Source organism: Trichosurus vulpecula, chromosome 3 (assembly GCF_011100635.1).
Source record: "Trichosurus vulpecula isolate mTriVul1 chromosome 3, mTriVul1.pri, whole genome shotgun sequence".
NCBI lineage: Eukaryota > Metazoa > Chordata > Mammalia > Diprotodontia > Phalangeridae > Trichosurus > Trichosurus vulpecula.
In genome coordinates, this window is record NC_050575.1 from 133,693,562 (window position 1) to 133,703,579 (window position 10,018).

Sequence of the window (10,018 nt, forward strand, 5' to 3'; positions counted from 1 at the left end):
TGCTCTCAATGGTTGGTCATTCAGGCTGCCCAGCTTCTTCAGGAAAGAATAGATCTAATTTGTCTACCAGTGGTGGCACGTTAAAGAATTATCCTCAGTTAATTCAAGACTCTATAGAGACATGGAAATCAGGGACAATACCTAGGTTTTAACAGGCGTTGGGTAGCCATGCTTCCACCAGTCTATGAAACTTGGGACCTTCAATATTTTGGACTCTCAAACATTAAATTGGAGGCATATTTGTCCCAGTTGCTGGTTTTCACAGTTTTGTATATATTCCTTATCAATCTGAAAGGATAGCAATTGATCTTATGTTGTCACAGAGCCACTACCTCTTTCTCCAGTAAAAAACCAACCCATATACTTCCCAAGTTTTTAAAGTCATCTATCTCTAGCTTTGAGCTCTTCTTCCCCATATCACCTAAGAAATTAGATGGTCAGTTAGTTCTGATTATTCTCTGGCATTCTCTAATATTTCTTGTGGTCTGAGTTTTTAATATTTGTATGTTAAGCACCAGAATCAACCAGTGTTCTTTTGTTTAATTAAAGGTTTTGTTCTTTGTTTTAATTAAAGGTAGTTGTGTTTACTATACGCTTAACCCTATCCCCAAATAATTCACCCCCAGCTTGTAGCTCTACTTCTCATTAGGCATAAGATTGTGATCATTTATTTTCAGTCTTCTTTCAACAACAGCCTCCTTCAAAGCTCTTCTACTATGGGAAAATTGAGAACCACAAACAGTAATAATAGACATAGCTGGCCATGAGCTCTCTTTGGCCTAACATTCTGAGTCCCAAGTACATTGTCTAGAGACTCTGAAAGCAAGAGCATGTCATAAGGGGGACATAAATTGGCTCTTGAGCACTGTCAAAGCTGAGCCACCTTCAGATTGTCCCTATGTCCCTGAGATATATGATCTTAAGATGGCAGCTTTAACCCAGGAAGGTACTAAGGGGTGTGTTGGTAAGCAAAATGGCTCTTGGCACTTAGTTCAACCAAGTGCCCTTGAAGAGTTTGTCTTTTGTTTCCTTTGAGTAATTCAGTGTATTTCATGACTCTTACTAGGTGCTAAGCCCCAGGCCCAAACCCCTATTAGGTATAAACCTATGTGGGTGTGGATTGCTAACTGGGGTGGGGCCCAAGGTGGGGCTAACTGAGGGGAGGTGCTAACTCCAGAAGCCAATCATAGGATCCTAAGTTCTGGTCATTCAGATGACGTTTGATGATGTCTGAAATGCTTTAAGAAGAGAGACAGAGCCATTTGCCAGGGCTCTCACTCTTGGGGGTGTGGAGACTCCCGGGCAGCTGTAGCTAAGAAGCCCTCCAGCTTGTAACCTAGATGTTGGGACCTTTTTTAACTCTGGTAACTGTGGTTGGGATTTGAATCAGACAAGGTCTGTCTGTAGATGTTTGTACTTTGTTGTATTTTGCTCTGAAGTTCAGGGTGCTGGCTTTTTGCCCTGAACTATGTGAATGATATTGTTTGCTGGTTTAAAGTAAACTTGTCAACCCCTTAACATTGCTTTCCTTACTAAAGCAGATCAAAGAACCTGTGCTTTTGCAGCATGCTGGTAGCATTCTTGTTGTTGGTCTTCTGCTGGTCTTTCACCCCACAACAGCTGCTGGCCGTATTGTTGAAACAGGGGTCATCTATTTAAAAGGCACAATTTGCTTTACTTTCAGCAGCAAGGTTGTTTAGTGAGAGGCTGAAAATTAAAACAGATGATTGTAGACTAGATGCCAATCAGTACTAACTGGGTAGTTTATTTTAGGGTTTACGCAGTATCAGGCTTATTATTCTAGTGGTCTATCCATGAACAATGAATGCCTTAGTATTTGTCTTCCAGAGAATATTTTTTTGGGGGTGGACCTAAGTCTGAAGTAAGTCTTGGTAATTTAATTTCTTATATTTTATGCATTTTGAAAACTTCAAATGGAATTTCTCCTTTTAACTATTCTCCTTGGGTATTGAATTTACAGAATTTAGAGAAGTAGTCTTGTTAAGATATAGAAAAGCTGATATGTTTGTGGATTTATTAGTCTTTTCCTAATGAATTGGATCTCAGAGGTTCGCTTACCTACCAGGTTAACTAATATCTGGGTATGGATTCTGAAGATATTGAAAGGCTAGATCATTATGCAACTCTCATTAGAGGAAATTTAATAGTTATCAGTGTAAAGTATTAAACGCCCCTGAAACAATAGGAGTGTTTGAAAAGAAAATTATAATCCTAGAGGCATGGATTCCATGGCTTCATCTTTTCCTGCTTCCTGTATCTAGTAACTAAAACTCATGTTTTTATTTATTTCATGAGTCTGCCTGTCTCTATGTCCAAAGCCCTGCTCACCTCAGGTTTCTTTGTAAGGAATGTCTTTTATTACTCCTTTTTGATGGAAGTCCTCTGGAAACAATGTACTTTCTCAGACATTGGTTCTTGGGTTAGCTATCCATGATTTGAGTAAGTAAAGCTAGGGTGAGCATGGGGAGTAGTTTGCAACAGACCAAAGACTTATTCATCTGAAAGATGGGCTAGGTGGATAAGTGTAAATAAAAGTAAGTAAAGTGAATACAATCATGAATGACATAGGTAAACTGCTTTCTTTTAAAGAGACTGTACATAGGATTTTATATTCATCTCTGCTTAAGTTCTTCTTATTAGAGGGTCCCTAAAGTACTGGCATAGTGGGGAGAAGTGAGATATTTTATAGAAATTTATGCATTAATTCAGGAGACCGTGACAACCAATTCTGTAAATATCTTCAAATCTGTCTACAGTTGATCAAATCATCTCTGGATGAGCTCTTAAAGCCTTGTTCATGCATCTTAAGTACTTACGTTCTTCTGAAGGGTATACTTATATTTGGTTGATGAACATTCCTAGCAAAGTGAAGATTTACATTAATACTCTTTTTCTTCCCTCTTTACAAAATCTCACTTTAGACTTTAACAACTCCTTTTTACTTGTTAGCTGTGTCTAACTCCTCCCTCATCCCACTTAACTACCTTTCTTCAAGGCCTCTGAGATCCTCAACTGAGATAAATTACTAAATCAGTTAACAAGCATTCGTTAAGTACCACTTTGTGGTAGGCACAGTGCAAAGCATCGGAGGGGAAAGTTGAAAGTAAAATAGTCTTTGCCTTCAAAGAGCTTTTGTTTTAATGAGAGGTTATTTACAATAAGTTTGGAGGCAAATTAACAAGAATATTCCACTCGGGTCTTGGACTGTCAAGCTTTCCCTAAGCCTATCCAGCTCAGCTTTGTCCTTGACACACAGTAGTAGTTTAAATGTATATGGATTGATTCATCCATACCAATCACTACTTTATAGGTTTTACTTATATGCCCTTTAGTCCCGATGTCTTCGGTCTTGTCAGAATCCCCTACACCTGTAGGCATATTTTTTCTGAACTTTGGCTTTAAAAAAAATTATTGTCATAGTTTGCTTCTAACTCACCCAAATTTCTACCTGTATCCTTCCTTCTTTCCTGCCCAAAGAATTTTTTAAAACTAAAAAGAAAAAAAAAAGCAAGGAAAAAGGCAGCAAAACTGACCATTGCTCTGAAAAAAAAAATCTTTAAAATATGTTTAATCTCTTGTGTCCATGGATCTCCTACTGAAGAGGTTAAAGCAAAAATGATGATGGTAGGGAACCATGTTTCTAGGGGTGCTCGAGACCCCAAAATACCTACACGCCAGGTCCTGCCGAAAGAATTCGACTCAAGCCTTCTCAGTCAAGGGCAAAGACAAAGTTTATTAAGGATTCACCATAATGGGTTGCCTTAAGAAATCCCACCCTTTGTGATGCCTGTTTTCACAAGTGGGCCAGATTCTAATCTAATCTAAGATTGCATCTGAGCCCCTTCATGGAGGCAAGATGGAGATTACATACACAAAGATTGTAGGAGGGATTGAGGGGTGGTCTGGGGTGACTAGAGGAGGGGTTTAGGGAGGGTCTTGAGGAGGAGTCTAAGGAGGAGCTTGATGGGGCCCATATGAGGTCAGACTCCAGGAAGCAAGAGAATTGGGATTAAGAGTGGGAAGTAGCTGAAGGCATGGATATGATAGTATCAAGGGTGGGAAGTAGTTGGACAATAAAAGGCAGGGCTAGGTAGAGATTTGGGCCTAATGATAATGTAAGGCTTATGGCCTTAGGGGGAAGGCCAGATCTAGTTGGAAGATTCAAGGAGAGTTCAAGGGGCTCCCAGAGACTGTATTCCAGATTCAAGGGGATTCCCAGAGACTGTGCCCTCATCACTACCTCTGCAAAGGAGTGGAGTGAGTGGATATCTTTTCTTTGTGGCCAAGTTTGTTCTGTGTGATTGTTAGACATTAATTTTTGAGCATATTGGGGTTGTTGTTCTTTCCATCTACATTATAGTCATTGTATATAGTTTTCTCTTTTTACTTCATATCTTTCCCTATGATTCTCTGTAGTCCTCATTTCTTGTAGGACAGTAATAGTCCATGACATTGATGTATCACAATTTATTTAGACATTTTCTACTTGATTGAAGAGGTTTTAGGTTGAGAGGTGTTCGACACCCCAAAATATTGACGCACTGGGTCCTGCCGAAAGAATTTGACTCAAGCCTTCTCAGCCAAGGGAAAAGAGAAAGTTTATTAGGGATTCACCATAATGGGCTGTCTGAAGAAATCCCCCCCTTTGTGACGCCTGTTTCCACAAGCGGGCCAGATTCAACTACTGAATTAGATTGAATCTGAGCACCTTCATGGAGGCAAGATGAGATTATATACACAAAGATTGTAGGAGGGATTGAGGGGTGGTCTGGGGTGACTAGAGGAGGGGTTTAGGGAGGGTCTTGAGGGGAAGTCTAAGGAGGATAAGGTGGGGTAATGGGATTAAGGGGGGGAGTAGCTGGAGGCATGGCTACTGATATATCAAGGGTGGGAAGTAGCTGGACAATAAAGGGCCAGGCTAGGTAGAGATTTGGGCCTAATGATAATGTGAGGCTTGTGGCCTTAGGGGAAGGCCAGATCCAGTTGGAAGATTCAAGGACAGTTCAAGGGGGCTCCCAGAGACTATATTCCAGATTCAAGTGGGATTCCCAGAGACTATTGCCCTCATCCTTGATGAATCTATTTTGTTTCCAGTTCTTTGCTACCAGAAGACCCATACTGAAGTATATGAGACCTTTTGTAAGTAGCCCTTGTTTTTACATGACCAATAGTGAGCCAAAGAATATGGGAAGTTTCAGCATTTATTTGCATAATTCAACTTACTTCCTAAAATGGTTATACTAATTGTGGACTTTTGGTTTCTACCAGTAGATTTTGTTTCTTTAAATGTGCACCCCTATCCTTACGAAGAAGCTTACACAATTTTTCCAGTTATGTTAGTGGAAGGTCTGATGATGCTAAACAAGAACATCTGATTTCAATACTCTCTTGATATAGGAAAAGGTGCCCGGAATATCTTTTATTTACTCAACCAACGTTTATTGATTTTTTAGTTTAGGTGTTATAGGAAATAGAGTAAGGCATATCCTTACTCTAAGCTAGTCCTACCCTCAAGGACTTAAAAGTTGAGTAGGACCAATAAGAAACATACATAAGTAGCTGCAAGTCAGGGCAGTATGTAGTGAGTCATATCAGAGGCTCAAGGACAGCACCCATTACTACTAGTCCCATCCTCATTAAGTTGCAGATTCCCTAAGAATCTCCCTGCTTCCATTGGCATTAAAATAAACCTTGCCACCTTGACTGAAAGAAGGCTTGAGTGATTGAATTCAGTAGGCAGACTCGCCCTGTGCCCTTACATTTCAGGGTTACCAGCAGCCCAAACCCCATCATATTTCCAACAAAATATATTGTGGTCTGCCTGGAGTAAATAAATCTGCCTGGAATAAATCCAATCATTCAAGCCTTCTTTCAGTCAAAGTATCCAGGTTTATTGTAATGCCAGTATAGTGATCAGATTCCTAGTAAATCTGTGAATTTGATGAGGATAGGACTGATACTTAGATACAAAAAAGGGTCAGTGAAAAGATCTTGATGGGATTAAGGAGTGGTAAGTAGCTTGAGGTGGGCCAGGTACAGACAAGGAAAGGAGTTAAGTGGTTGGAAAGCCACAGTGAAAAGGCAGTTAAAAGAATTATTGAGTATCTAGGTGGGCTGGGATGTGCCATATGCTTCAGGCAAACTGGGCTGTGTTGGAAAAGTTCGGGGACTGGGCTGCTTTCAAAGACATGGTCTTTTCATTTTAGGGGTCCAGGTCCCACCATCCCTTCAGTAGGACCAATGAGAAACACATATAAATAACTACAAATTAGGGTAGTATTTAGTGAGTCATATCAGGGCAGATAAGGGGCTCAAGGACATCTAAAGGAGTGATCACTTTCAGGGAGGTCGATCAGGGAGGATTTGAGGATGCAACAGCTTTGACTTTAACTTTGTTAAAGATGTTTATTCTTTAGAAATTTTTATTCACAAAAGCATTAAAGTGAGCATTTCTGATGAGGGCACAGTCTCTGGGAACCCCTCGAACCCTTGAACTGTCCTTGAATCTTCCCACTTGATCTGGCCTTGGCCTGAGGTTATAACCATTAGGCCCAAATGTCTACCTTGCCTAGCCCTCTATTGTCCAGCTGTTCCCACCCTTAATCCTGATCAAAATATCTATACCCTAGCTCTGTTACCCTAGCCCTCTATTGTCTGTCATTTCCATGTAGCCTTCAGCTATTTCCCACCCAGTCCCTTCAAGCTCCTCCTTAGACTCCTCCTCAAGTCCCTCCCTAGACCTCTCCTCTGGTCACCCCAGAACACCCACAATCATTGTGTATAATCTCCATCTTGCCTCCATGAAGGTGGTCAGATCCAATCTAGCTCAGATGGCTGGTTTTCGTTACAGGCATCAAAGGAGTCGGATCTCTTGGGGCAGGCCTATTTGGCTAACTCTTAATAAACTTTGTCTTTTCCCTTGGCTGAGAAAGTTGATTCGAATTCTTTCGGCAGGACCCGGTGTGTCGGTACTTGGGGTGTCGAGCACCCCTCAACCCCAACCCTCTTCATTTCCATTCATATAAAGAACAGAATAGACAGATTATACCAAGAAACTCTTAATCTCTATTGTGTACAGATTAATTTTTTCTGACCTTGATGAGGACACAGTCTCTGGGAACCCCTTGAACCCTTGAACTCTCCTTGAATCTTCCCACTTGATCTGGCCTTGGCCTGAGGCTATAACCATTAGGCCCAAATGCCTACCTTGATCCTCCCACTTGACCTGGCCTTGGCCTGAGGCTATAACGTTAGACCCAAATGTCTACCTTGCCCAGTCCTATTGTCCAGCTGTTTCCCACCCTTAATCCTGTTTCCAATCTTAATCTGATCAAATATCTATACCCTAGCTCTGTTACTCTAGCCCTCTATTGTCTGTCATTTCCATCACCACAGACCACCCCTCAATCCCTCCCACAATCTTTGTGTATATAATCTCCATCTTGCCTCCATGAAGGGGGTCAGATCCAATTAGCTCAGATTGGTCTGGCCCGCTTTCCTTACAGACGTCACAAGGGGTGGGATCTCTTGGGGCAGGCCTATTTGGCTAACTCTTAATAAACTTTATCTTTTCCCTTGGCTGAGAAAGCTTGAGTCGAATTCTTTGGCAGGACCCGGTGTGTCGGTACTTTGGGGTGTCGAGCACCCCTCACCCCAAACCCTCTTCATTATGGTTCCCTGACCAGGAAGCACTGATCTCAAGTTCTTCTCCAGCCAAGACTGAAGGTATGTGAGCCTCCCCCTCTCCCAATCCCCCTCCTCGCTCTCCAAGCATTTTGGATGTGCTTCTCGGGCCTGACCTCAGCAGGTCCCAGTGGGTGGACAGCTGTCCTGTTCAGCCTGATGCTATCAGGTGGTTCTTGGTTCAGTGGTCATCAGTCGGAGGCCACGAACCTAAGCATGGTTTCTGAGGCATGGAGGACATGGATGGATGCCCCATCCGGAAGCATGTGCCAGATCCTTTCAATTGTTTTGGCGCTGGGAATTTGGGAAAATTTCAGGTACCTTTTGTATACTTTGTTTTCTTGAAACAAGTTTTATTGTTATTTATTTGTTTGTCTCCCGACAATTACTCCTAACTTCTCCTTTACTAAGGAGGAAGGAATTTCCAGCCGAAGGGACCCCTACTTAGGTTTTGGCCTCATGGCCTCACTCTACTGCAGGCCCTGCAACATCTATCACCATGGGCCCTACCCCCAAGGCAATCCCTACTCAGGTTCCAGCCTCGGGCCCTGCCCCCACGGCAATATCTCCTCCCTAGCCCCTCTCTCTGAAGTAGCATCCACTTGGGTCTCTGGGGTATCTTCCCCTCTGACCTCTACCCCTCCTCAGGTATCAACTGATTTTCTCCCTTGCAGCCTGATCCCCTGGCCTGGCAGTCCAATCTAGTTCAACCAGCACTGCCCAGTCCCTACCTCACAAGAAGTGGGACCTCCTATATGCCTCCCCAAGCCTCAGTCTCCACAGCAACTTCAAGGCTTTTTTCCCTGAGGGAAGTGCCTGCTTCCTCTACAGGGACGATCAGGGTACACGTTCCATTCTCCATTTCAGAGATCATTCAGGTTAAGGAGAAGCTGGGGAGATACTCAGAAGAACCCACTAAGTTTACTGAGGGTTTAGGGATCTGTCCCTACAATTTGAAGGGGCAGCAATCCTTAGCATGTATTTCATTAATCAGTCTGCCCCAGATATTAGGAGGAAACTGAAGAAATTGGCCATGGGACCCCAAACACCTCAGGTCCAATTGCTGGAGACAGCCTTTGGAGTTTTCAACAATAGAGACCTGGTTGCAGCAGAGGAAAGAAAACGCAGGGAAAGAGCTAGAGACAGAGAACATGCTCAGTTCTTGGCTGCTGCCATGGCCAGGAAAAGACCCAAGGAGCACCCCTCCAGGGAGCCCCTTGGAAGCCCATTGGCTTGGGCAGTGAGGAAACCTGCTTTGATGCCACAAGGAGGGTCACTGGTCCAAGGAGTGCAGATCTAGGACCCCCCCTGGAAGAAGCCTCCAGGATCAATGCCTCCAGGACCATCCAGCATGTAACCTGGAGGGACATTGGAGGAAGAATTGTCCCCGAGATTGGAAAAGTGGTGGAGCCTCCTCCCAGTACCCTGTCCTCCAGTCTTCTCAAGATTCGGAAGGAGGGGAAAGCCTGGGGCTTGGTAGTGCTCCCACTTTTTCCACCTCTCTCATGGAGCCCTTGGCAAAATTGAGGCTGAAGGTAAGGTTACCCACTTTATCACGGCTATGTTCTCTTGTTTTAACTAGTTGCTCTGGCCCACATGCCCCTCGACCCATCAGGTCATGGGCATCAAGGATCTGTTGTTTGAACACTACTTCTCTGGCCCTGCCCCATTGTTGGGAAGGGACCTGATGGTGAAATTGGGGAGCCAATTTTCTCAGTTAAACCTCACAGGTCTCTTTTCCCTCTGCTCATCAGACCTCCCCCAGAAGTGTGGGGACAGTCAAGCCAGTTGTTTGGGATCAGAGAATTCCTGGGCAAGCTACTTCTGCCACCCCAGCCATAGTTCCCTCCATAGCCTTCAATATCCAATTAAGCCCAAGGCTTGGGAGGGACTGCAACCATTAATTGGCACTCGAGGCCCTGACTCACTCCCTCTAGATGGGGCCCCTACCCAGCACAAGCTTTTGGGACTTTGAAAACTAAACTGACCACCACTCCAGCATTAGCTCTACCTAATCTAGAAAAACCTTTCACTCACTCTGCTGATGAAAGGACAGGACAGGCTTTGGGAATCCTAATCCAGTCCTTAGCATCTGACCCCTGTTTTCCAAAACAATTAGATTCTCTGGCTGCTACAGCTGTTCCAATTGAGGAAGCTTCTAAACCTCTAGCAGACCAGCCCTAAAGCTCTGACTTGCCAGAGCACCCTGGAAGCAGAGGACCACCAGTGCCTGGCTAACCACAGCTCACCAAACATCAAACCTTGCTCTTAGATACCCCCGATCTAATTTGGAGGTGCTACACACTTGTGAACC